Source organism: Nicotiana tabacum, chromosome 13, assembly GCF_000715075.1.
Source record: "Nicotiana tabacum cultivar K326 chromosome 13, ASM71507v2, whole genome shotgun sequence".
NCBI classification, from domain to species: domain Eukaryota; kingdom Viridiplantae; phylum Streptophyta; class Magnoliopsida; order Solanales; family Solanaceae; genus Nicotiana; species Nicotiana tabacum.
The window spans coordinates 23717502-23744613 of record NC_134092.1 but is presented as its reverse complement, the minus strand read 5'-3'; the positions used below and the strand labels follow the sequence as shown (position 1 = coordinate 23744613).

The 27112-nt window shown below is 37.6% G+C and overlaps 1 non-coding gene across 1 annotated transcript; it reads left to right on the top strand.

Annotated features, from left to right (window-relative positions):
* The first annotated feature begins 9361 nt into the window (after positions 1–9361).
* LOC142168614 (U6 spliceosomal RNA) lies at positions 9362–9469 on the top strand. Its single transcript, XR_012698454.1, has one exon. It is a non-coding gene; the product is annotated as a U6 spliceosomal RNA (small nuclear RNA).
* Positions 9470–27112: the final 17643 nt, after the last annotated feature.

Sequence of the window (27112 nt, the reverse complement as noted above, 5' to 3'; positions counted from 1 at the left end):
GCATACGTCCGTGTACAAAATCACCATCCGGACCTAACGGAATCATCAAAACTCCGTTCCGGGGTCAAATTTATAAAATGCCAAACTTGGTCAACTCTTTCAACTTAAAGCTTCAACAATGAAATTCATTCTTCCAAACCTATTCCGAATAATCTGAAAACCAAAACTAACAATTCACATAAATCATAATACATCATATGGAGCTACTAATGCCCGTAAACTATCAAGCGAAGTGCAAATGCTCAAAACTATCGGTTGGATCGTTACAACATCAGATACTGAGTGGAAAACCAAATGATAAATATAAAAGCAGCCAATTCAACAAGATAGGAGAGCAGAATCGACGTGGAGGAATTTGGAAGTCTGAAGCTCCATATATATAAATTATGATGCTACTTCCAAACTCTCACATGAAGTTGCACGAACAAAATTTTCTCCGGAAATTTCCTTCACATGTCCTTCCTAAGGAAGGGCAAGACAAATGAAAGAAATGAGTGAAGAAGTAATTTTTTTTTTTAATTTTTAGCATAAGAGAAAAAAGCTAGCAAGTTAATAGCCTTAAAGAACACCAAATTGTTTAACCAAAAAATAGTTTTTGTGGTCAAACTAAATATTGAAATAAATCGGGTTTCTAATGTAGGTCCCATTTAAATAAAAAAGAAATAAAAGAAAAAAGGAAAAGAAGACAACAAGTTGCATGCAACAAGTTGAATGAACGGCTGAAACAAGTTGTGCAATTTGTATTTGCAAATTGCAAAGACACAAATCCAATTTTGCATAAGCCAGATCTGATTTCGGAAAGATGGAAATCTAATTGTGTAAAATCCAAATCTGATTGGTTGTTTGGACGGTGAGGCTTGCTATAAATAGAAGCCTTCTTTCTTCATTTCATGTACACCAAATCTAGAGAAGCAACAGAGAGTTAGAGAGAGTAATCCACAGACAGATTGTAGTCTGTGAGATAAATAGTGAGTGAGAGTAATATCATAGTAAGGTGTTTAAAATAAAAAATATTATTTCTTTTAACGTTGTAGTAGCCTCTTGACATTACCAAGTTATAATATTATAGTTTTATTATATTACTCAACTCGGGTATTATATTTTATCCCGTTAAAAGATTTGGTGTCGTTGTTACTCTCTTGTATTATTGTTATTTACCGTGGATATTATTCCCGGGCGAGATATTATTTTCCCAATAATGTGGTATCAGACCTATGACAAATAATGGTCCACTGTCTTTTCAGTATCCCCATCTCACAAAAGATAATTATGAGAAATGATGTCTACGTATGAAAGCCATTCTTGGCTCTTAGGATATGTGAGAAATCGTAGACAGAGAATATGCAAAACCCGATAATGAGAAAGCTCTGCCTCAAATTGAAAAAGATGTCTTGGCAAAGACAAGGAAGAAGGATCAATAAGCCCTCACGCTCATCCACCAATACTTGGATGATGCCATGTTTGAGAAGGTGACCGATGCTACCACATCAAAGGAAGCTTGGGAGATTTTACAAAATTCTTTTCATGGAATTGACAAGGTGAGGAAGGTAAAACTTCAAATTCTAAGGGCTGATTTTGAAAATTTTAAAATGAAGGAATCCGAATGCATTTCGGATTATTGTTCAAAAGTGAAGGTTGTTGTAAATTAATTAAGACGATGCGGAGAGAATATAGAAGATGTCCGTGTGGTAGAAAAGATCCTTCGCACTTTTACACCTAAATTTGATTTTGTGGTGTGTGCTATTGAGGAGTCTAAAGATTTTGACTCTATGATGGTGGAGCAATTGGAGGGTGTTTTACAAGCTCATGAAGAAAATATCAAGAGGAGACAAGAAGTGCCACTGGAGCAACTTCTTAAAACTCAGGTGTCCTTTAAGGATTATGAACGTGAAAAAAACTATTGAGGAAATGGACGAGCACGGGACCGTGGTGGTCATGGAAGAGGAAGAAGTAACGGTAACAACTTCAACAATGAAGTTAAAATCCACCAAACATTTAGAGGTCGTGGTCGTGGATTAAGGGGAGGAAAATGACGTGGCTACTATCAAGAAAATAATGGACAAAGGTACGACAAATAAAAAATTAAGTGTTATAATTGTCATAAATTTGACCATTACTCTTGGGAATGTCATAGCAATGTTGTAGAGAAAGATAACCTTGTTGACGAAAAGAAAGAAGAAGAGGAGTCAATGTTGTTATTGGCACTCAAAGAAGAAGATATGGATGATTGTAGCTCGTGGTATTTGGAATATGGAACAAACAATCATGTGTAGATGCAAAGAGAAGTTTGTGGAGATCAACAAAACGGTGAGAGGTAATGTATCCTTCGGAGATACCTCAAAGATTCAAATCGAAGGGATATGTACGATTCTGATCTCCTGTAAAAATGGTGGCCACAAGTTAATTCAAGATGTTTATTACATGCCAAAATTAAAAAGTAATATTTTGAGTTTTGGGCCAACTTCTTGAAATAGATATGATATCCAAATGCATCTTTGGCTTAGAGATTCAAGTGGAATTGCAATTGCTAAAGTGCATATGTCAAAGAATAGATTGTTTTCTCTGAATCTTAAGACAGTTGATGCAAAGCTTCAGATTATGGTGTTGGCACATGCGATTTGGGCACTTGAATTTTGAAGCACTCAAATCAATAGCGCAAAAGAACACGGTGCATGGGATGCCATCAATCAACCATACCAATTAATTGTGTGAAGCTTGTCTTCTTGGAAAACATGCAAGGAGGAGTTTTCCAAAGGAGGCCATGTTAAGAGCAACCAAGCTGCTTCAGCTTGTTCACATTGGTGTGTGTGGACCAATCAATCCACCATCCTTTGATAAAAGTAAATACTTTTTGCTCTTCATTGATGACTTTAGTAGAAAGACTTGGGTTTATTTCTTGAACCTAAAACTTGAAGCTTTTGTTGCTTTTGAAAATTTTAAAATACTTGTGAAAAAAGAAAGTGGCTATGAAATAAAAGCTTTAAGGTCTGATAGAGGAGGCAAATTCACTTTGAAAGAATTTAATGACTTTTGTTAGTCTCATGGAATTCGTCGCTCTCTAACGGTACCTTATTCACCCCAATAAAATAGAGTTGCAGAGAGAAAGAATCAAACGATTCTTAATATGGTTAGATGTATGTTGAAAGCTAAAAGTATGCCCAAGGAATTTTGGGCTAAAGCTGTTTCTTGTGCAGTTTATTTGAACAACAAGTCTCCAACAAGAAATGTTAGAGATCAAACTCCTCAAGAAGCATGGAGTGGAAGAAATTCAAGTGTCAAGCATTTGAGAATCTTTGGGATTATAGCCTATTCTCATGTGCCACAGCAAGAAAGAGCAAAGCTTGACGACTGAAGTGTCAAGCATGTATTTGTTGGCTATGATACGAGTTCAAAAGGCTATAAGCTATACAACCCATGCAGCGGCAAGGTGGTGGTGAGTCATGATGTTGAATTGGATGAAGAATTATCATGGAATTAGGAAACTCAGGAAGAAACTTCATATGATTTTCTTCCATACTTTGGTGATGAAGAAGAACCAGAGACCGTGGAACCTGTGCAGGACACAACTCCACCTCCTTCTCCAACCAATGTTGCACCTCTTCTTCTCAACAGAGTTCAAATTAACAGCCACAAAGGACAAGGAGTATTCAAGAGCTCTATGATGACACAGAAGAACTTACTAATTTTGATTTTTTATATTGTCTCTTTGCTGATAGTGAACCAATAAACTTTGATAAAGCTGTCACAGACAAAAGGTAGAGACAAGCCATGGAGGAGGAGATAAAGTCAATAGAGAAGAACAACACTTGGGAGTTAACAACTCTTCCCAAGGGTCATCGAGCAATTGGAGTGAAATGGGTATACAAGACAAAGAAGAATGTTGATGGAGATGTGGAGATATACAAAGCACAACTTGTAGCCAAAAGGTTACAAGCAAAGACAAGGTATTGACTATGAAGAAGTCTATGCACATATTGCCCGCATGGAGACGATTCGTTTGCTGATCTCATTGGCAGCGCAAATGAAGTGGAAGATCCATCAACTAGATGTCAGTCAGCCTTCTTGAATAGCTTTCTTGAAGAAGAAGTCTATGTTCAACAACTATTGTGCTTTGTGGTAAAAGATCATAAAGATCAAGTGTTGCGGTTAAAGAAAGCATTATATGGATTGAAGCAAGCCTCATGGGCATGGAATAGTTTTATCGACAAGTATTTTCAAGACAATGGGTTTACTCGTTGTATCCATGAATATTCTCTTTACCTTAATGTTCATACTAATTGAGATATCTTGCTTGTTTGTCTTTATATTGATGATCTTATTTTTACAGGTAATAACCCAAGTTTGTTTGAAACTTTTAAGAAAGATATGTCCTGTGAGTTTGAGATGACGAATGTAGGGCTCATGTCATACTACTTGGGCCTAGAAGTGATGTAGATGGAGGATGGAATTTTCATCTCTCGAGAAAGCTATATGAAGGAGATCTTGAAAAAGTTCAACATGCTCGATTACAACCCCGTAAACACACCGATGGAGATTGGGACAAAATTATCCAAGTTTGATGAAGGAGAAAAGTGGATCCCACATTTTTCAAAAGTCTTGTGGGAAGTTTGAGGTACTTGACTTGTACCAGGACATATATACTCATTGCAGTTAGAGTAGTAAGTCGCTTCATGGAAGCTCCTACCTCTACTCACTTGAAAGTCGCTAGAAGAATTCCTCGTTACCTAAAATGTACGTTTGACTTTGGGCTATTTTATTCTTCTTTTAGTGATATCGACCTTATGGGATATTGTGATAGTGATTATGCAGGAGATATTGATGATAGAAAAAATACAACTGTTTTTGTATTTTTCTTGGGTGATTATGTTATTTCTTGGAGTTCAAAGAAACAATCAATTGTTACTCTCTCGACTTGTGAAGGTGAATATGTAGCAACGACATCTTGTACGTGTCATGCTATTTGGTTGAGAAGATTGTTGTAGGAGCTTAATTTACCACAAATTGAAGCTACAGAGATTTGTATTGGCAACAAATCCGCACAGGCACTTGCCAAGAATCAGTGTATCATGATCGAAGAAAGCATATAGATACAATGTATCACTTCATCAGAGAATTCATTGCCAAGAAGGAAGTTGAGCTCAAGTATGTGAAATCTCATGATCAAATTACGGATATCTTTACAAAACTCCTCAAGTTTGAAGATTTCCGGAGATTGAGATCAAGTCTTGGAATGAAGAAGAAAAAATAAAATTAAGGGAGATATTTGTGGGATCCATTTAAATAAAAAAAATAAAAGAAAAAAGAAAACGAAGACAACAAGTTGCATGCAACAAGTTGAATGGACGGCTGAAACAAGTTGTGCAATTTGCATTTGCTAATTGCAAAGACACAAATCCGATTTTGCAAGTGCCATATCCGATTTTAGAAAGATGCAAATTTAATTTTGTAAAAGCCAAATCTGATTGGCTGTTTGGACGGTGAGGCTTGCTATAAATAGAAGTCATCTTTCTTCATTTCATGTACACCAAATCGAGAGAAGCAACAGAGAGTTAGAGAGAGTAATTAATAGATTGTAGTCTGTGAGATAAATAGTGAATAGGAGTAATATCGTAGTGAGGTGTTTAAAATAAAGAGTATTATTATTGCAGTAGTCTCTTGACACTATCAAGTTATAATATTAAAGTGGTATTATAGTACTCCACTTGAGTATTATATTTTACCCCGTTAAAAATATTAGTGTCGTTGTTACTCTCTTGTGTTATTGTTATTTACCGTGGATATTATATCTGAACGAGATATTATTTTTCCAACATTTAATAACCAAGTTTACTTTACTCTTCCAAATATAGAAGAATAAAAGGTAATAAAAAGCAAATATTCAATAAACAAATGAAAGAAAAGCTTATTGATTATTGTAGCAGTAAGATATGGCCTAAATTTGTCTATGGCTAATCATACAACCAAAGCAAACTTGGAGCCAAATCATTATAGCTTGGAGCCAAAGAATACAAAAATTTTCTTTTATTATTTTTTTCTTTACTTGGAGACCAAGAACTTTGCCCTATAAATATGGGTCATCTTACATCATTTGAATCATCCCATGTTTTGAATAGAAACTCATTTTGAGTATTCTTGTAATAGAGAATTTTGTTATATTCCATAAAGTTAGTGTCAGGAAACACTTTGAGTGAACTTTTTCTTTGTGAGTGATTATAGCCAGGTTATTATCTTGAGATATATTTTGAGATAATTAGAGTTTCATCTCTAATTTTGTACTCTCTTTTGTGTACTAATTGTTATAGTAAAATTGCTCTTCTTCGCTTGTGGACGTAGGTCACCTTGACCAAATCACATTAAATATTATGCCTCCTTTATATGCTTTAATTGCCATTATTATCAACTTGCATTGTCTTTATTATTGTCATTATAACGTTGTTTGGCTAGATTTCGCACTACCCGGGTGTTCGATCCTAACAATTTGGTATCAGAGCCGGATATAACCGGGTTAGTTTCAATAGTCAATATGACTCTAACAAAGACTTATGTTGACAGATTTGATCGAAGTGCAAATTTCAGGATGTGACAATTAAAGATGGAAGCCCTCCTAATTCAGGATGGCTTTGGCATTGCAAGAAAAGGAGAAGAAGCCGAATAAAATGACAGACAAGGAGTTTTTCGTCATATATAAAAAGACAAAAATAGGTATCATCTTAAATCACTCAAATGAGATTTTACGTGAATTTTCTATAGAAACCACAGCCAAAGGTATGTGAGAAAAATTAAAAACCTCGTATATGAAGAGGATGGTGGAAAATAGACTTTATCCGAAGCAAAAACTTTATACAATTCGTATGGGTGAATGTACCTCTATTCTCTCTCATATTGACACTTTTGATTCCATTATTATGGATTTGAGCAATATAGACTCTAAGCGGAAGTTGACTGGTTTGTTGGGTGCAAATCCGACTCAACATCAAGATATAATAATTTAGAGTATCGCTATTGTCATAAGAAAGGTCACAAATTTTCCAAATGCTATAAGCTAAAAAACAAAGAAAAGAATAAGAAAAGAAAAAATGAGCACAAAGATACACCGCCGAAGCTAGTGTAGCAACTGATGAGATTGAGGGAACTATATTTTTAGCAACTGAAAATAGTTTCACATTTGATAATGAGTGGATTTTAGATTTCGTTTTTCGCATCATATGTGTCCCAACGGGGACTTAGTTTCTATATATTATTCAGTTGAAAGTAGAGTTGTCCAATTGGGTAACAATGCTACTTGTAACATTATTGGCAAAGGTACAATTCGGATCAGAACGCACGATGGTGTAGAGAGAACTCTTAACGATGTTAGATATGTTCCTGAGTTGAAGAAAAATCTCATCTCTTTGAGCACTTTAGAATCTCTTGGGTGCAAATTCACTGGTGAAGGCGATGTTCTGAAATTTTTTCAAGGCGCTCTTGTGATCATGAGAGCACACAGATCTAGTTTATTTTATACTTTATTGGGATCTACTGTTATAGGCACTACTACAATTTCGGTATCAGACCACTTGTCTGATTTTGATGGCATTAAATTTTGATATAAGTCCATTGGGGCTTTTCTGGAGGTGGAGTAAAATAACTATATCATTCAATTTAAGCCAAGATGGAGATTTATAAGATATGACCTAAATTTGGCCATGACTAATCTTGGAGCCAAAGCATTATAGCTTGGAGCCAAAGAATAAAAGTATTTTCTTTTTTTCTTTTTTTCTTTATTTGGAGACCAAGAACTTGCCCTATAAATATGGGTTATCTTACTTCATTTGAGTCATCCTATAGTTTGAATAGAAACTCATTTTGAGTATTCTTGTAATAGAGAGTTTTGTTATATTCCGTAGAGTTAGTGTTGGGAAACACTTTGAGTGAACCTCTTCTTTGTGAGTGGTTGTAGTGAGGTTATTCTCTAGGGATATATTTTGGAAAAATTAGAGTTTCATCTCTAATTTTGTACTCTCTTTTGTGTACAGGTTGTTATAGTGAAATTACCCCTCTCCACTTCTGAACGTAGGTCACCTTGACCGAACCACGTTAAATATTGTGCCTCTTTTATATGTTTTAATTGACATTATTATCAACTTGCATTATCTTTGTTATTGTCATTATAACGTTGTATGGCTAAATTCTACACTACATGGTTTTTTTATCCTAATAGTAGATTTCTTCCAAGAATTGAAAGTAAGAATCTTCAATCAAGCAAAGAAGTAAGAAATAAAGACCGATTGCATATTTTTGAGAATTTCTCGATGATCGTACAACGTTAGGTAAGCGGAGTTTATATAAGGATGGAATACGTAACCGCTTTCTCCCACTTAATTCCTACCCTTTACTAATATTTATTATATTAATTGCCCGTCACTAAAATTATTTATAACGGTTACGGTAATAATAGTCAATCGCGTATAATCAGGGATTATGCCGATTCCTTTTTCATATTCGGAGCTGTTAATGAATCTTCCTCTTTTATAGTCTCCATTCATCCCGCGCCTATCTCTTCCTTCCTGATTTGCCAGGTACGTTATCTTTGTAAATAATTCTGTGGGTGTTTTACCATCCCTCTTCATTCCTCTTTATTGCTCTTGTTCAAATGCCACCTGTCAACATATCATTAATCCATGTGTCATATCTATTTTTATACCACTACACAAACTTTTGTGGCGTCTTTTCCTTTTGCTGCAAATGATATTTACACAATAAGACATTCATTGATACTAGGATTACTCTACTATACTTCATCCCATGTTTTCCAGGTAGATATGTAATACTTTATAATAAAAGGATGGGGGGATCATAGTACAAAATATTATCAAAAACGTTGAGCTTTATGCTCGGGCGAGTTGGCTAGATTATCCGCAAGTTGATTCTCCTCCTTTTAGACATGCTTAATTTTCGGGCTCCCTAGACTGTCAAGAAGGTACCTGCAGTCAGGTGTGTATCTAGCCTTATGGTACGGGTTCATTTGAACCCAGTACTTTTGATGCGTAATATAATTTATGTGTAAGAATTTATTAATATTGTAATAAATAGTAGATATGAACCCATAACTTCAAATATAATGGGTTCAATGCTAAAAAAACTTAGAGATTGAACACTTAAAGTTTAAATCCTATATCCGCCTCTGCCTATTGTTCTAGATACTTTGTGATTATGTTTTTTTGATCGCTAAAGTAAGTGTCTTATTGATGTGAACCAGCTAGCAAAGCTGGAGAAGTACATCCAAAAGAAAATGTCAACTTTACAGAGAGGGTAAACAACTAAGAAAACTCTAACATGAAAGAAAATAATCAAGTTCCAAGTCATTAAGATCTCTCATAAGATATTCCTTCATAGACATCTGATAAAATTGGAATGATATAGAGAAGAATAACATAGCCGCCCCTGCGCAAGGATGAAATGCACAAATAGAGAAATGGTCCAAGATGATCTCCTAAGATGAATGAACCACCCAAAGTCTTGCCTTACGTCTGCACTATAAGAATTTGGATCACTTGCACATCTGAATAGGGATGGAAAGTTTTCTTTTAGAGGCAAATGGCCAGGGGCGGAGGTAGCATATAAACTATGGGTTTGGTCAAATTTAATAGCTTTTGGGTCGGATCTTGTATGTGTTAAAACATCAATTAAATATATATAAATATTAAATTTCGAACCCATAATAATTAGTTAGTTGATTTAGTGGCATTTCGGACTTACAAACTTCAAATCCTCGCTCCGCCTCTTCATTTTCGAAACCAAAGGGTCGTGCCAAAACCTTATCTTCCTACCATCACTCACCTGTGTTAAATATAAATTTTAATGATGAAAAATAATATATTACTATGGTGCAGGATCACGAGGGATAAAATAAAGGACTCAAGAAGCTATATCATTCAAGTTTGGAAAAATCGAGAAAGGAAGAAGTAAAATAATTAAGGAAAATATCTATCAACGGAAACAAAGGAAAGGAAAAATATCAAAGATTAGAGACGAAAAAGGAAGAAGTAGCGAAAATCAATCAAGGATTTGATAGTAGATTGACGGAGGAAATTATAGGAAGGTCTCAAATTAAAGGAAAACAAGATTGTGACTTTATGCACTGGAGATTCCTCTATCAAAGGTAGAGCGATAAAGCCCATAATCAAGTGATCCAACTTTGATTGCTCAAATAACAGAAAGATTTGCTTAACGGAAGAAAAGTATATCAAGGCCACAAGTCAAGGCAAATCAACGGAAGCTCCACCTTATTCTTGGAAAGAATCAGTCTATGATTCCTTTCAAGGATCAACTTCCTTGGGTCTGTAATCTCTCAAGATTCACATCAATCAAAAGTCAAGAAGACCTCACGAAGTATATATACATCTGTACCAGTCGTGAAGCAGATATACTTTAAATGAACTAATATCACTCTTTTTGTTTTACTTTAAATAAGTATTGTAGTTCTCTTTAGATCTGCTATGTAATTAGTGAGAGAAGAAAAGGAGATAAACAATAGTGAGACATTGTATCAAGAAGAGAGAAGTGACATAGTGACTAAGCTGTTGGTGTAAAACTACATCAACTCTCTTGTAATCGAGGAACTTCAACACTGAAAGAGAGCACCCTTGCAACCCAAGGGGACTGGATGTAGGATTCACATTGAATCCGAACTAGTATAAAAATCTCGGTGTCTTTAATTCCTGCACTTTATTTCTGCTTTACTTATATTCGTTTCTTATCTTAAGTAGACTAATTGGTAAACTAGTCAACTACTTAGAATACAAAAAGAAAAATCGACAATTCACCCCCTCTTGTACTTTCAATTGGTATTAGAGTAGATCTCACACTTTTTATTTTTTGCTTAACAGCTAGTGAGAAAAGATCATGTCAAACCAAGTAACAGTTGGATCACATTTTCAAGAAGGGACATCTCAAGTAAGGCCACCATACTTCAATGGACAATATTTCTCCAACTGGAAAGTACGCATGAAAATTTATGCAAAATCCTATGATGTCAAAGTATGGTGTGTCATAAAAAAAGGGAACTATCCACTGCCAACAATAGCTCAACCACTCATTGATCATGAAGATATAGATGAATACACAGATGAGCAAATGTCTATTGTGTTCAATTTAATGCTAAGGCACGAAACTTGCTCTATAATGCTATAAGTGGAGAAGAGTATGAGAAAATTTCAAGCTGTGATAACGCCAAAGAAATGTGAGACAAACTGGAAGTAACTTATGAAGGAACCAACAAAGTGAAAGAAACTCGAATAAACACGTTGGTTCATGATTATGAACTCTTCCATATGAAAGAAGGAGAATCCATTGAGGAAATGCTTGCAAGATTTAGCAAAATCATTGGCGATCAGAAAGCCTTTGGTAAACCCTACACAAATGGTGATCAAGTTTGGAAACTCCTGAGGAGTTTGCCTACCATATGATAGAAAAATTAGTTGCACTCGAATCCCAAGAACTAAACAAATATTCATATGATGAAATACGAGGAGATCTTATAGCATTTGAGAAAACCCATCTCAAGAAAACAATTCAGGAAGTAAAGGAGAAAATGATTGCTTTCAAAACTATAACTATAGGACCTAAAGATAATATTAATAACGATCTGCAAGCTCTTGAAAAATAAATTTCCATGGTGTCAAGAAACATGAATGGATTGATGAGAAGATATAGAAATACAAAAAAGGGAAGGATGCCATCCAGACGAACTAGGCAATACAATGAACAAGACAAAAATGATGGAAATTTCTTTGAATGCGGAAGGTATGGCCATGTTCAAGATGAATGCTCTAAACTTAAAATAAAAGTCTCTAGAGGATTCAACAAAAACAAATCCTTCGGAAGCTGGAGTAATGAAGACATCTCAGAACATGAGGAAATAGCAAACCTGTGCTTCATGACTATTTTAGAAAATGATATGAACAAATATTCTGGATGCTGGACTGATGAAGATACATCAGATGATGAAAGCAAAGAAGACACTGAAAATGTTTTCATGGCACGAGGTGAAACAAGCGAGGTAAGATCCTATGTCTGTGATAGATGTAATGAATTGCAGGATATACTTGATCTTACCCTAAAGGAGTTTCAAAAGATGTTGAATGAATTGAAAAGACTCAATAGGGAGATGAAGGACTGGGAACTTAAACTTGATGTATGTAAAATCGAAAGAGTTGTACTTCAAGATGAGGTTCAGGAATTGCAAATGCAACTGAATGGCATGCACAAATCTACCAGTCACTGTTCTGTCAAGTCTAACCAGACGACTTACAAGTCAACTGGAAAAGGACCGGCTAGAACTAAGTCCACAAGTGGTAGATCAAAAACTTGATCAACTACTGCGTGTCATTACTATAACAAAGTTGGACATAAATATTCCTTTTGTAGATTTCGTAAGTCTAATAATTCAGGATGGATTTGGAAACCCAAAAACAACCATGATTCCAGTAGAACTAACCAGCAAGGACCCAAGCAAGCTTGGGTACCTAAAATAAGGTGATAATAATATTTTGCAGGAATACCACAGAAAGAGTCGTAAAGGAAAATGGTATTTAGACAGTGCGTATTCCAACTACATGACGGGTGACAAAAATCTGTTCAAAGAAGTTACAAAATAAATGGAGGAAGTGTCAAATTTGGCGATGATTCAAAAGGAAAAATAGTTAGCACCGACACAGTTCCATTCAACAACAATTGTGATATTATAGAAGTATACCTTGTAGATTGACTCAACCATAATCTCTTGAGTATAAGTCAGCTATGTGATTCAGGGTACGAAGTCAAATTCAAGAAAACATGATGTGCCATTGAAGATGAGTCAAATGAAATAATACTTCCAGGGAAAAGGTATGGAAATGTTTATATTATTGATGGCATTGAAAATCTAGATAATCATATCTGTTTAGCATCCATATATGATGATCCATGGTTGTGGCATAAGAAACTTGGTCGTGCAAGCATACATCTAATTGAGAAACTCTCCAAGCATGATTTAGTTATTGGCCTTCCCAAACTCAATTTTTCTAGAAATCATGTATGTGACGCATGTCAGATTTGTAAACAAACTAGAAACTCTTTCTAAAACAAAGATATTGTGTCTACGACCAAGCCTTTAAAATTGCTTCATATGGACTTATTTGGACCCATTAGAACTGCTAGCATTGGAGATAAACGATATACTTTTGTTATTGTTGATGACTACTCATGTTTTACATGGGTGATTTTCATATCTCATAAAGATGGAGCTTTGAAATGTTTTGAGATTTTTTGTAAAAGAGTTGAAAGAGAAAAAGGGTGTCTCATCACAACCTTCCAAAGTGACCATGGAGGAGAATTCAAACGCAGAGGTTTTGAAGATATTTGCAATGATGAAGGATATACCCACAATTTTTCATCTCCAAGATCACCTCAACAAAATGGAGTAGTTGAGAGAAAAAATCGAACCCTACAAGATATGAACAGAACAATGATATTAGAACATTCATTTCCAAATCACTTTTGGGTAGAAGTAGTAAGCACAACCTCTCACATTCTCAACAAATGTCTTATAAGGCTCATCTTAAAGAAAACTCCATATGAATTATGGAAAGGCAAACAACCCAATATAGGCTACTTTCATCGATTTGGCAGTAAGTGCTTCATCCACAATAATGGTAAGGACAACCATGGAAAATTTGATCCAAAGAGTGACGAAGGTAGTTTTCTTGGTTACTCTATTAATAGTAGATCTTTTAGAGTCTATAATAAATGTACTTTATCGGTAGAAGAATTAGTGCATGTCATATTTGATGAAAATAACACTACGGCCGAGAAAGGAATTATTGTAGGTGATGAAGATATCAGCCAAGAAACATCACAGACAAGCAAGTCACAAAAGTCGACTGATAGCATAGACGCAATCACAGAGTCGACTAGTGAACCTGCCAATAATCAACCTGAACCACACAAGGATTCAACTACTCCTGCAGTTGGAACACATCTAAATAAGTGGAGAAGTGAGCAAGAATATTCTCAAAAATTTATCATAGGAGATCCAAGTGAAGGAATTAAAATCAGGGGAGCTCTTAAGAAAAGGCAAATGTAGTACTCATCTCTCAAATAGAACCAAAGAAAGTTAAGAAAGCCTTAAAAGACTCCAGCTGGGTACAACCCTTGCAGGAGGAACTCGATCAATTCGATAAGAATCAAGTCTAGGAACTGTTACCTAAGCCTGCAAATGCTGCCATAGTTGGAACCAAATGGGTTTTCAGAAATAAGTTGAACGGAGATGGAAAAGTAGTGTGAAACAAAGCCAGATTAGTAGCTCAAGGCTACTCACAACATGAAGGAGTCAACTATGATGAAACTTTTGCTCCAGTAGCACGATTAGAGTCTATTCAGATTCTTCTTGCATATGCATCTTTTAAAGGTTTTACACTTTTTCAGATGGATGTCAAAAGTGCCTTCTTTAATGGCTTTATTGATGAGGAACAACCTCTTGGTTTTGAAGACTCACAATTTTCTTACCATGTGTATAAGTTTACTAAAGCCATGTATGGACTCAAACAAGCTCCTCGAGCCTAGTACAAAAGGCTTAGCTCATTTTTACTTGATCATGGTTTTACAAGAGGTAAAGTAGACACAACATTATTCATCAAAAGGTTCTATCGGATTGGTAAAGTAGATACGACATTCTTCGAGGTCCACAACTATGAGTCCTGACTGAAGTTTACACTATGTGGGATTATCGGATTATAATTATCCTAAGTGATCATATAAGTTAGGGAAGACAAGGAATTTAAAGGTTCTATCAAATGTAAAAAAATTTGTGCAAGATGTAAACTATATAAATAATCAGTATAAGTCTTTAGGGGTTACAAGGTAAAACTTAATTATTCAAAGAATAAGTGCAAATAATAACATATAAAGAAAGGGGAGGGGGTCCTAATTTATTTAGCCTAAAGGATCACCCCGTACAACAAAAATAATACTACGCAACTCCCTTAGGATAATGGTTGCTCATATTATTCAGCATGCACATACTATCATCTCCTGCTACCCGATTACTATCTTAGAGTTGTTTTACCTAAAGCGCTCTAGTACAATTCTAAACCGCATCCTATGCGTGTACTACCCGTCTCATATCTATTGTCCAGGAGGCTTTGGACCTACTATTTGGATGGTTCTAGACTTTATTTAGGGTGCTCAAAATGATAAAACTAAACGCACATTCAAAACAGGTAGGACTGCACATAATAGCAATTAAAGGCTCAAGTTAGCCTCCATACATTAGCACAAAAGCACACAATCAGTTACAGATTTCAAATTATGCAGTGAGGAGTCATCTACAGTTTTAGAATTAAGATGTATTAAAGTCGTTTGAATGTCTTAACCAAATCTCGTAGACAGTACCTGTAGAGATTATTGAAGATGCTGATTATAATCCTTATTAGAGGCCTATAGGCATGATCCCTAGGTGATTTGCGCTTGGGCTGTAATACCATTGAAAACTCAGAATTATCCATCTTTGATCCTATATGCATGCTCTTTAAATAGTTGGTATATGAACACGTACTTATTTTGTTTATCCCTATAGGCATGTTTTCTAGGTGGATAATGTGATAAGAATAGTAACAACGATGGTTTAGTTAATCAATTAAGGTCCTACAGACATGGTATCTACATGAATATCAATGGGAGCAAGTCTTAATTACTTAACGCGATCCTATAGGCATGCTATCTAACAACACAAAACAATAGAGCAAATAACCAATGATATTGAATCCTATAGGCATGCTATCTAATAGCGTATAGAAATGGAACATGTGAACAAGTGAAACACTTAGATTCTTATAGGCATGTTTTCTAATAATGTACAAGAAGAGGACATGTTGAGCAAGTGAAGTGCATGGGTTTCTATAGGCATGCTTTCTATCAGTGTATAGAAATAGAGCATGTCAAACAAGATAGCAAATAAAATATTTAGACCCTATAGGCATATTTTCTACCCATTTATGCGAGAATTAGAGTACCCGACCTCCTTTTACTAATTTTCCCCATTATTCAATTTTACAAGTTATTACAGACCAAATTGAATAATTACAGGCTCAATTAAAAATATAGAATAACCTAGTAACACATCGGGGCCTTCAATTTAGGAGAAACTTGTATAAACCCTAGTTCAAAAAGAGAACACAAATAGCCAATAAATCTCACTGAATCAGACCCATATGCCTTGGTTGCGAGTGTATGCAGATGAAATATCGTCCAAATCTCGAAGAGTAAAGCTGATTCCCCTTGATTTGGAGATTGGTATTTGCCAAAAATGGGGCAAGTACTAAGTAACACTATAGTCTTGTAAGTAACAATGAGGTAACATGTGAAAGGTAAGTAAATCACAGAAGGAATTCATGATTTTATCGGATTTGGAGAAGACTGTGGGAAGGCGGCTAGGGTTTATGAAGGAGGGAGAAGGAGAGATGAGAGAAAATAGAGGTGGCTGGGCAGTGGATTTGTCTCTAGGTTTTGGGGCGAGGGTTATAAAGAAAAGGGAAGGGCTGTTGTAGGCCGTTGACCATTTAAGATCAACGGCCAGGATTAAAGAGGAAGCGAGGCGGATCATAAGACGGGTTGCGACCGGGTTAGATGATTGGGGTTGTTTGGTTTGGGCTACTGAAGAGTAAAATGAATGGGCCAGATGCCTTGAGCCTGTTTTGGTCCGAAAATTAGCCCTTCATTGGGCTATAAAATTACATCTATGAAAATTGTTTAATAATTAATAAATAATAAAAATATTACTTATGAAATAAAAATGATTGAAAATAGTAGCTTAACATTATAAAAATATAAAAGTGATATTTTAGTGTAAATAATGTAATTATGTATAGAATATAGGCTATTATTGCAAAATTATGTGAATAGCTCAAAATACAAATGTAATTATATGAAATGAAATAAAAATATTGTAAAACATATATGTGGGTATAAATAATAAATTTAGATGATTAAGGTATCACAAAAATAATTTGAAAGGGTAATTAATAGATATTTGAACAACTTAAATGCAAGAAAAATCAATTTTAAAGCTTTACAAATTATGAAAATTATAGAAAATACTTATATGACTCTTGTAAATTGAGTGATGATGTAAAATGATATTTTGAAAGTATATATAATATTTTATAAAATATGAGGGCAAAATTCGGTATCAGCAGCTGCCCTTCTTTACCTGAGAATGATGAAAGAGTTGTCAGGTAAAGAAAATGATGACCAATTTTGTCTGAAATGAGTGATGATGATGTGTTTTTTGAAAAAATAGGGGCCGAACCCTGGTTCTTTAGTTGCCTACATATCCCTGGTGTTATGGGAATCAGGCCGTATGTAGTTCTGGATCCAACAGCGAACGAAACCGATGGAATTGTTATAAGAGCGATCGTGTGCTTCAAAAAGGATCTCTTAGATAGGATAGTTTCGTGAGTAATGGATAATTTCTGGTGGAGCTATGAACACGAATTTGAATTTAATGGATATTTGAGGTAAAGGTTTGGGTGGTTATGGGACAAAGAAAACAATTTGCTGATTATCGGTTATGTTTGAGATAATCAAGGTATGTGAACGGAAACTAGAGCGAAAATTGCTCCCGTTTGTAGAAGAGTTAGCTCCCGAGTTACCTGCAAAGCTTAAAACACGATGTACGCGAATATATGGGGTTATTGCGGAAATTTTAACATGATGCAAATTCCTTCGGACCATGAGAGTTGTCTTTGGACGATGAGGATGATGTCCTTAGACCATGATGTCCTGGGCCATAAAGCGTATGATAAGGGACTCGCTGGCCAAGAAATGGTGTCCTCGGGCCATGAGGATGGTGCCTCTGGACTATGACACCTTTGAATAGTGGTATGCAGTTTCGAGAGTTCCTCAGGCCATGGCATGATGTTATCGGGCTATGAGGATGATGCCTTCAGACTATGACGCCTTCGGACAACGTGGCGATGTTCAACCCATGAAATGCAAAGATGCAGTGATATCAATCATTTGATAGAGGGAACATGTGATGCTTAATCATATGCGAGGACAAAACAAGGCAGCGCTTAGCCTTGTATGTGATGAGGGCGGTGCTTAGCCCTATGAAGAGAAAGGCAGCGTTTATCCTTATGAAATAATGAAGGAGATGCTTAGCCTCATGCAAATGCAACATACACAGTGCTTAGCCTTATGCTATAGTGGAGGCAATGCTTAGCCTCATACAATGTAATGGAGACAACTCTTAGTCTCATATAAGGAAAGGCGATGCTTAGCCTTATGCGATAATTAAGGCAATTCTTAGCCTCATGCGGTGTGATGGAGACAGTGTTTAGTCTCATGCAAGGAAAGAAAACGTTTAACCTAATGCAATGATGGAGACAACGCTTAGCCTCATACAATGTGATGATGACAGTACTTAGTCTTATGCAAGGAAAGGCAGCGTTTAGCCTTATGTAATAGTAGAGGCAATGCTTAGACTCATGCAACGTAATGGAGACAGTACTTAGTCTCATGAAAGGAAAGACATTGTTTTTCCCTATGCGATAGTGGAGGCAATGCTTAGCCTCATGCAATGTAATGGAGACAATGTTTAGTCTCATGCAGAGAAAGGCAGTGCTTAGCCTTATGTAATAGTAGAGGCAATGCTTAGCCTCATGCAATGTAATGGAGACAGTACTTAGTCTCATGCAAGGAAAGGCATCATTTAGCCTTATGCGATAGTGTAGGCAATGCTTAGCCTCATGCAATGTAATGGAGACAACGTTTAGTCTCATGCAGAGAAAGGTAGCGTTTAGCCTTATGCAATAATGGAGGCAATGCTTAGCCACATGCAATGTAATAGAGACAATGTTTAGTCTCATATAGAGAAAGTAAGCGTTTAGCCTTATGCAATGATGAGGGCAGTGCTTAGCCCTATGTAATGTAAGGAGGGCAGTGCTTAGCCCTATGCAGGAAAAGATGATTAAATGTGAGAGGAAAAAGTGGTCCTTAGCTTTACGCATTTGTGCTTGGTGACTTCTGTCAGTGGAGATAGCATTCTTGTTATGTATTTGTGGACATGCTTGTCATGTCTGTTATGCCAGAATTCAAAGAAAAATAGTGATTTTTGGGGGAAAGGTTGGCCCGTGCCTTTTATTCCTCGTTTCACCTTTGTTCCTTGTCTTGATGCCTTGTTTGAGTCACCCTGGGTAACATATGGTTATCACAGAAAAATTAAATTTTCAAAAATATGCATTTGTGGTAAATCATTTGTGAAAAATGCAGTTGTTTAAAATATGTGATGATGCATAAAACAAATAATTTTGTCGGACCGGAGATTGTGACATGTTTCTAGACATTGCAACCTACTCAACTTGGAATTTCGAGGACCCTCCTCAAAATTCTACCATAGTTTAAATATACACTTCCGGCAATACACTTCTTGGCGATCTTCGACGTAATGAGATTAACAAAACTCGAAATCTTGCCCCAGTTCCTGACCGTAGAGGAGAATGATGATTTTATTATGATGTGACCAAAGCCATAGGGTTGCCTACGTATCCACCTCTTAAATGGGAATCAGGTCAAGCGTAGATCATGTTACATTAAAGAGAAAGTGCAAACACAATCTTAAACATAATATCTCTTGACTGCGTCCGAATTGATAGGTTTTGGCCATATTTTTCCATCCATCTCTACAAGTATAAGCGCTCCTCTTGTCAGTACTCGGTGAACCATGTAAGGGCCTTACCAGTTAGGTGAGAATTTCCCTTTTGCTTCATCCTGACGGGGGAAGATCCATTTCAACACCAATTGCCTCGGTGTGAATTGCATCGATCTAACCTTTTTGTTGAAAGCCCTTGCCATTCTATTCTGATGGAGTTGATCGTGACACACTGTGTTCATCCTCTTACCGTAAATGAGATCCAGTTGCTGATATCGGCTTCGTATCCATTCCACATCGCTGAGCTCAGCCTCCTGTATAGTTCTTAGGGAGGGAATCTCCACTTCGGCCGGTATAACAGCTTTGGTATCGTAGACCAGTAGATAGGGGATGTCGTAGTTGACGTACGAACTGTGGTGCGAAACCCGAGCAAAGAAAATGGTAGCTTCTCATGCCACTGCTTGTAGTTGTCTACCATCTTCCTTAATATCTTCTTGATGTTCTTATTGGTGGCTTCCACGGCTCCATTCATCTGCGGCATGTATGCTGTAGAATTCCGGTGCTTGATCTTCAATGTTTCACACATGGCTTTCATTAGATAATTGTTGAGATTGGCAGCGTTGTCGGTAATGATTTACTCAGGTACTCCAAATCGACAAACAATACAATCTAGGACAAAATCCGCTATGATCTTCTTAGTCACAACCTTATAGGAAGCAACTTCAAACCATTTTGTGAAAGTATGGTGCAACGGTGGTATGGATTGCTCCAATATATAGTAATCGGCACCCCCGGCGGTGTCCAATCCTGGTATTCTTGCACAATATATTCATACCCGAGACCAAAAGTTGTGCAATGATATTGTGGTCGTATTGGTTCTGTGATCTCTTGAATCTTTCGGCCAAGTCCCTTGCCTAGTTCATATCCAAACCACATCATTATGATTTCTATCTTATTTCTCCACCATCGATCCTTCTCAATTGCGTTTACCCGCTCAATGCGGAGGTATGTTTCTCCTCCCAATTTCCTCATGTTCTCGATAACTGGCACGAATTGGTTGGTGTAGATAGGGTTGCTTCCATCTCCGTGAATAATTACCTCTTGAGGATTCCACTTGAACTTCACAACCTGGTTCAGAGTAGAAGCAACCACCCCAACTTCATGTATCCATGGTCGCCCCAATAACAAGTTGTAGGTGGCAGATATGTCTAACACTTGGAATTCGTGGTTGAACCAGGTCGGGCCCATCTATAGATCAAGGCTGATTTCTTCGATAGTAGCTCTCTGAGACCCATCAAACGGCTTCACATTCATGCTTCCCATCCATATCTCATGCGGGCCTTTGCCCAGCCTTTTTAGAGTAGTCAGCGGGCATATGTTCAGGCTCGAACGCACATCTATCAGGACCCTGGCGATGAACTTATCTTCAAATTGTACAGTGATGTCCAACGCTTTGTTGTGACTCAACCCTTCTGGAGGTAGCTCGTCTTCGTGGAAAGTAATTTTGTGACTCTCCAGTACCTGTCCTACCATATTGGCCATCTCTCCACTAGTGATACCGGTAGGCACATAGGCTTCACTTAATACCTTCATCAAGGAATTCTTGTGTGCATCTTAATTTTGCAACAACGATAAGATGGATATATGGGAGGGAGTCTTGTTCAAGTGATCAACAACAGAGTATTCCCACGCATGTACCTTCCTCCAAAGATCATCAGTGCCTGTCTCCACGACGGGTGTCTTAGATGTGGTCTCTTTACTTGTTCCTCCAAGATTCCCAGGTGTATAAATTCTGCCGGTTCTGGACATTCCTTGCACATCACTTGTCTCTTCCATCTTAGCCTTCCCTTTTCTTCTCACCTCTGCCACATAATCCCATGGGACGACATCAGACTTATAAGACGGTGTTGGAGCTACCATCATAGTGAAAGGCGTAGCTACCTCGACCTCAAACAGTGCTTGGGTTTGCACCATAATCGGCGAGAGGGCGACAAGAGATGTTTTAGGAGCATCCCTCTCCCGAATAAGTCCGACGGATCCCTCCTGATCCCATTCCTCATCAGTTTCTATCACATTCACTCTTTCATCCCTTTAATCAGGAAGAGAGTTATTACGGACATTCGGCGTGGCCTCTTTTGCTTGTATAACTTTGGTGTCAATCAGTGTATGAATCTTGTCCTTTAACATGCGATATTCTTCAATGGTATGAACCTTCATGCCTGAATGATAGGCACAAGTTTTGTTGGGGTTAACCCATTGTGAAGGGTTTTCAACAGCAACAGCATGAATAGGGGTGACGTAACCAGTGGCCTTTAGTCTCTCATACAATTGGGTTATGGGTTCAGCGATTGGGGTGTATTGTGTGGGAGCTCTATGGTCAAAGTTTGGTAGTGGTTTTGGGTAGTTTTGGCTGACAGGAGGAGGTGAATAGTAATATGCAGGTTGGGTATTATATGTATGGTAGGTGGTGGCAGGGTATTGGTATTTTAGAGGTGAGGGTTGATATGTGGGTGGAGGTGTTTGGTATGTGAGGGGAGACTTAGGGCCCTGGCTACCACCACGACACCCACTTCTTTCTCCTTTGAGATAACTCCTGATTGCAAGGCTTTGTTGGTGGCTTGTAGTGCCTCAAAATTGGTCACCATTCCGCACTTGATTCCTTCTTCTATCCTTTCCCCTAACTTGATGATATCTGAAAACTTGTGATTTTCAATAACCATCAACCTTTTGTAATACCGCGGATTATGAGCTTTAACAAAGAACTTGTTTATTTGTTCTTCTTCAAGTGGAGGCCTCACCTTGGCAGCCTCTGATCTCCAACCAGTAGCATACTCGTGGAAGGTTTCTTTCGGCTTCTTCTTGAGGTTATGGATATAGAAAACATCTAGTGCCGTCTCTATATTGAACCTGAATCTGTCCATGAAATCTGACACCATGCTCACCCAATTCACTCACTTCTTCGGATTCTAGCTAATTTACCAAGATATTGCGTCTCATGTAAGACTTTGCATGGACAGTTTAATGCGGATTTTCTCATTCTTACCCACTCCCACAAGCTTTTCATAGTAGGTTCTCAGATGCACCTTAGGATCACCAGTGCCATCAAACATCTCAAACTTGGGAGGTTTGTAACCCTCCGGTAGTTCTACATCTGGCTGGAATACAAGTCTTCATAGTTTAAACCTTCAACACCCATTGCGCCTTCAACACGCTGGACTCTCCCCGTCAGTTTCTTGAGTTCCTTTGCCATGTTTTGAATGAGTAGGTCCTTCTTAGTCGGCTCAGGTATGTATAGGGTTTCCACGTATATCAGGTTTCCGTGGTGTGCTTTTGGGATTTAGGTGTATGGGTGATCATTTATCAAAGTTTAGCGATCGAGGGTGAATTGTGGTGCGTTTTGAGGGGTGTGATAAGTAGTGGTTTGCAGATATTGGGTTAGGTGATGGTGGAGGTGTTGAAGGGTTTGGACTGGTGGCAGGTTAAGGTTTTGAGGAGGTGCAGAATTGTGATACTGGTGCATTACGAGAGGATTTTGTGGAGCTATGGGTGGTGGATTTTGGTTTTGTATGTTTTTCGGTGGTGTTTGGTTCTGGGTGGTTGTGTTTTTCTGGTTGATGTTAGGAACATTTAAAGTAAGGGAGAGGTTTGCGAGATTTCGGACCTGCTGAAGCTCACCCTGCAACTCCAAGATTTTTTGTTCCAAACGTAGGACCAACTCATTCTATCCTAGCGTACTTCTTCCATCCAAGGTTTCAACATTCTATGCCATGGTTGCATTATATTTTTGGTTTCCACTTAGATCATCCATCTTCCCTTTGCCTTTCCCTTTGCTTTTGCTTTTCGGGTCGCTGGGTGGAGTAGGAGGTGGAGGACCTCTGTATCTGGTGTGGTATGCTGATGATGCCAGAATGCACGAACCAACCTTTGGGAATGAGAGTAATCAAAAGAAAGAAAAAGAAAAAGGTAACCAAGTCAGTAAGATGAAGTAAATGAGTGTTTACAATATTTAAGCATGTATCACATAAGGTCATGCAATAATTCGTGTCCTAATTTAGGGACCTCATTGTGCCTGAAGTAGGCCTAAGCGACACATATACTTGGAGAAGATTCATGTCAACGTTTGCCTAATTCCATTAATGCGAAAATAAGCCAAATCAATCTTTCACTAAATCAAAAATAACAATTATAAAGTCGCTAATGGCATTAAGCGTTATTATATCGAAATCTAATCTAATCTAGAAAGCAGTAAAGAACATTATCTTCTAGTCTACTTGGTCCCCGAAGGACCTTCTCCATGCTTGGATCTTTTGACTCCATCAATCACATTCCCCAGATCGCTCATGTCTGTAGCAAGTAAGTTATTGCTAGCTTCCCTCCTTCATCATGGTCCATGCCTTGACAATCCCAAAGCCTCTTTCTCATCTTCCCCTCTAGCTCCATCAATCCTTTCTCTAGATGCTCTAACCTCTCTGTTGACTTATTTGCAATCTCCTTCCATTCTCTGATCGCCTCCAAATCCACCTTATGTTGTTCTAGATGCTTAGCTTCAGATTCGAATACTCTTTTGCATAGCCTCTTGTACTTCACCTGTGCCTCAGCCACCTCATCTATGATCCTATCTTTCAGATTGACTCCCGGTTTGATGTACCCAGCTATGTCGTCTTCCGACCATAAGAGATAGTAGTACATATGACTGCCGTGATACATGTGTGGCTCAATAGTCTCTCCCTCCACGATGATTTTTTGGTTCCACATGTGTTGGGCTTCAAATTTGAATGGAATGCCATCTCCTTTGAAGTCTGCTTTTATAGTGAACCATGTTGGAAACCCGAGGTATGACTTATTTCCTTCCAGTTTTCCTCATTACCCTTATAGGAGCGTAAAGGTAGATACCTCGCAACCCTATCGGTACTAAGTGAGTGGTTCTTTTGGACCTAATTATGAACTCACTACTAGGAAACCATTCGAACATCCAATGCACTTGCTCGTCTATCAGATTGCTGAATAAACATACCCAACCTATAGCATTTCTAGGATTTGGAAACCTGTCTGGAATTAATGTCATCTTATTTGGATGATGACTGGCTATGTAGTCATTCAATGGCCTACATAGAAGCTCCTGGCGATAGTCACCCCTCTGAAAGTATTCCAGCAGCCAAACTTGTAGCAAAGGATTACAACCCTTGAAGTGTTCGGACCCATGCTTGCACCGATCTAGAGCACGATACATCTCGACTAAGATCATCAGGATGATAGTGTACTTATGCCCCTCGATACACTCCATTAAGGTCCTGGCGACCATGGCTAAGCGAGTATGAATCCTTCCCCCTTCCATTGGAAAGATCAACAAACCCAGGAAGCAGAATATGAAGACATAGACCCGACGATGCACCCATCCCAAAGAGGTAATGGCTAGCTCCTCATAATGAAGGCAATTTGATTTGCTATGCCCATAACACTCATATAAAAATTTGAAGGGGATGTATGATATCTTCAGATAGACTAGTTCATCATTTTTCTTATAACCCAGCATTTTTAAAAAACTGATGGGGTGTGATCTTCAGGTATCAATAGACCCGGACTATCCCATGGTAATTTGGCAAAGCCCCTTATTTCCTCTAGGAGAGGAGTCATTTCTATGTTGCCAAATCGGAAAATGGCTCTCTTTTCATCCCAGAATATGGTGGCAGCCTCGATCAGTTCTCTATTTGGTTGAATGTTCAACAAAGATGGCAGGTTACCCAGTACTCTCCTCACATGGTTTCTGTCACAGGGTGCAACGTCGTTCCACCAGTCAATTAGCATAGGCGAGATATTCTAGACCATACCGAACCTGAGGATTTCGTGCTTCCTTTTCTGCAAACAAATAAAAGTTATCCCTTTCCCCCTCCAAATTCGACTATTTACGCAATAATGATCAATATGTTGGAATGTTTTCTCCAAGTAATGCACATAATATGATGGTGTCCTTTGGGGTTATGGAAATCCCGTTGGACTTTGGACAAGGTTCACCTAAGTGGGTTGATGCGTCAATGACACCTCAATATGAACTAGGTTTAACATGATGCATGTACATTTCAAATCAGAGTGTGGATTCTAGAAGGGTCTAGACTGGTACTCTCAAGTGGAAAACTTGAGAGGGCAAGGCACGAGACCTTCGGCTGCACCGCTGATCGACTAGTCTGCCGCTAATAAGCCTTCCCGGTGTAAAAGGGTATTTTTAGGAAAGTTCGGACACTTATCAAGTGCTTCTATGTTGATAATAAGAATGAGTGGAGTATGATGTTGAAAGCACGCTTTATGCAAAAAATAGTAACACGTTGCCAAATATTTGCATAATGAAAGTCCGTAAAAATAGTAAATAATATGAACAGGAGAAAGAAAAGAAAAAAAGAAAGACAAAAGAGAGAATTCAGTTTAACTTCATGAAAATATATGAGAACGTAATTAAATGAAGCAAATAGGGAGATAGGGACGAGAGAGACATTGTATAGAAGTCTTAAACAAGATGAATGAAATATGGAGGGGACGTACATGTCATAGAAGTTTAAGCAAATAAAGGAAATAGGAAAGGGATGTACATGTCATAACAACTTAAACAAATAAGGAAAATAAGGGAGGGGATGTACATGTCATCAAGTAATCCATTAATCCACATAAGTCACCTTCATCATGGTAAGAGGCTAGGTGTAAATCCCCAACAGAGTCTCCATGCTCTCGCACCCCGTTTTCTCTCGAAAGCGGGTTTCGACGTGTAACAACTCTTTTAAATGGGTGTTAAAAGAGAAGAGTCGCCACCTAGTGATTTTTAAGGTACGTTTGAGCACCTATTTTCAAATAACTCTATTTGATTAATCTACATTATCAAAGATCGGGTAATTGCTCAAATTACCTCAAAGAGAAGGTGTTAGTCACTCTTCAAGGTTTATAATTGTGGATCCCGACCGGAGTTTACACTATGTGGGATTATCGTATTATAATAGTCCTAAGTGATCATATAAGTGAGAGAAGACAAGGAATTTAAAGGTTCTATCAAATGTAAAGAAATTCGTGCAAGATTTAAACTATATAAATAATCAGTATAAGTCTTTAGTGGTTACAAGGTACAACTTAATTATTCAACGACTAAGTGCAAAGAATAATGTATAAGGGAGGGGAGTCCTAAGTTTTTTTAGCCTGAAGGATCACAACGTGCAACATAAATAATACTTCGCAACTCCCTTAGGGTAAGGGTTGCTCATATTATTCAGCGGGCACAAACTATCATCTCCTGGTACCCGATTACTATCTTAGAGTTGTTTTACCTAAAGCGCTCTAGTTCAATTCTAAACCGCGTCCTATGCGTGCATTACCCGTCCCATGACTATGGTCCAGGAGGCTTTGGACCTACTACTTGGGTGGTTCTAGACTTTATTTAGGTGCTCAAAATTATAAAACTAGGTG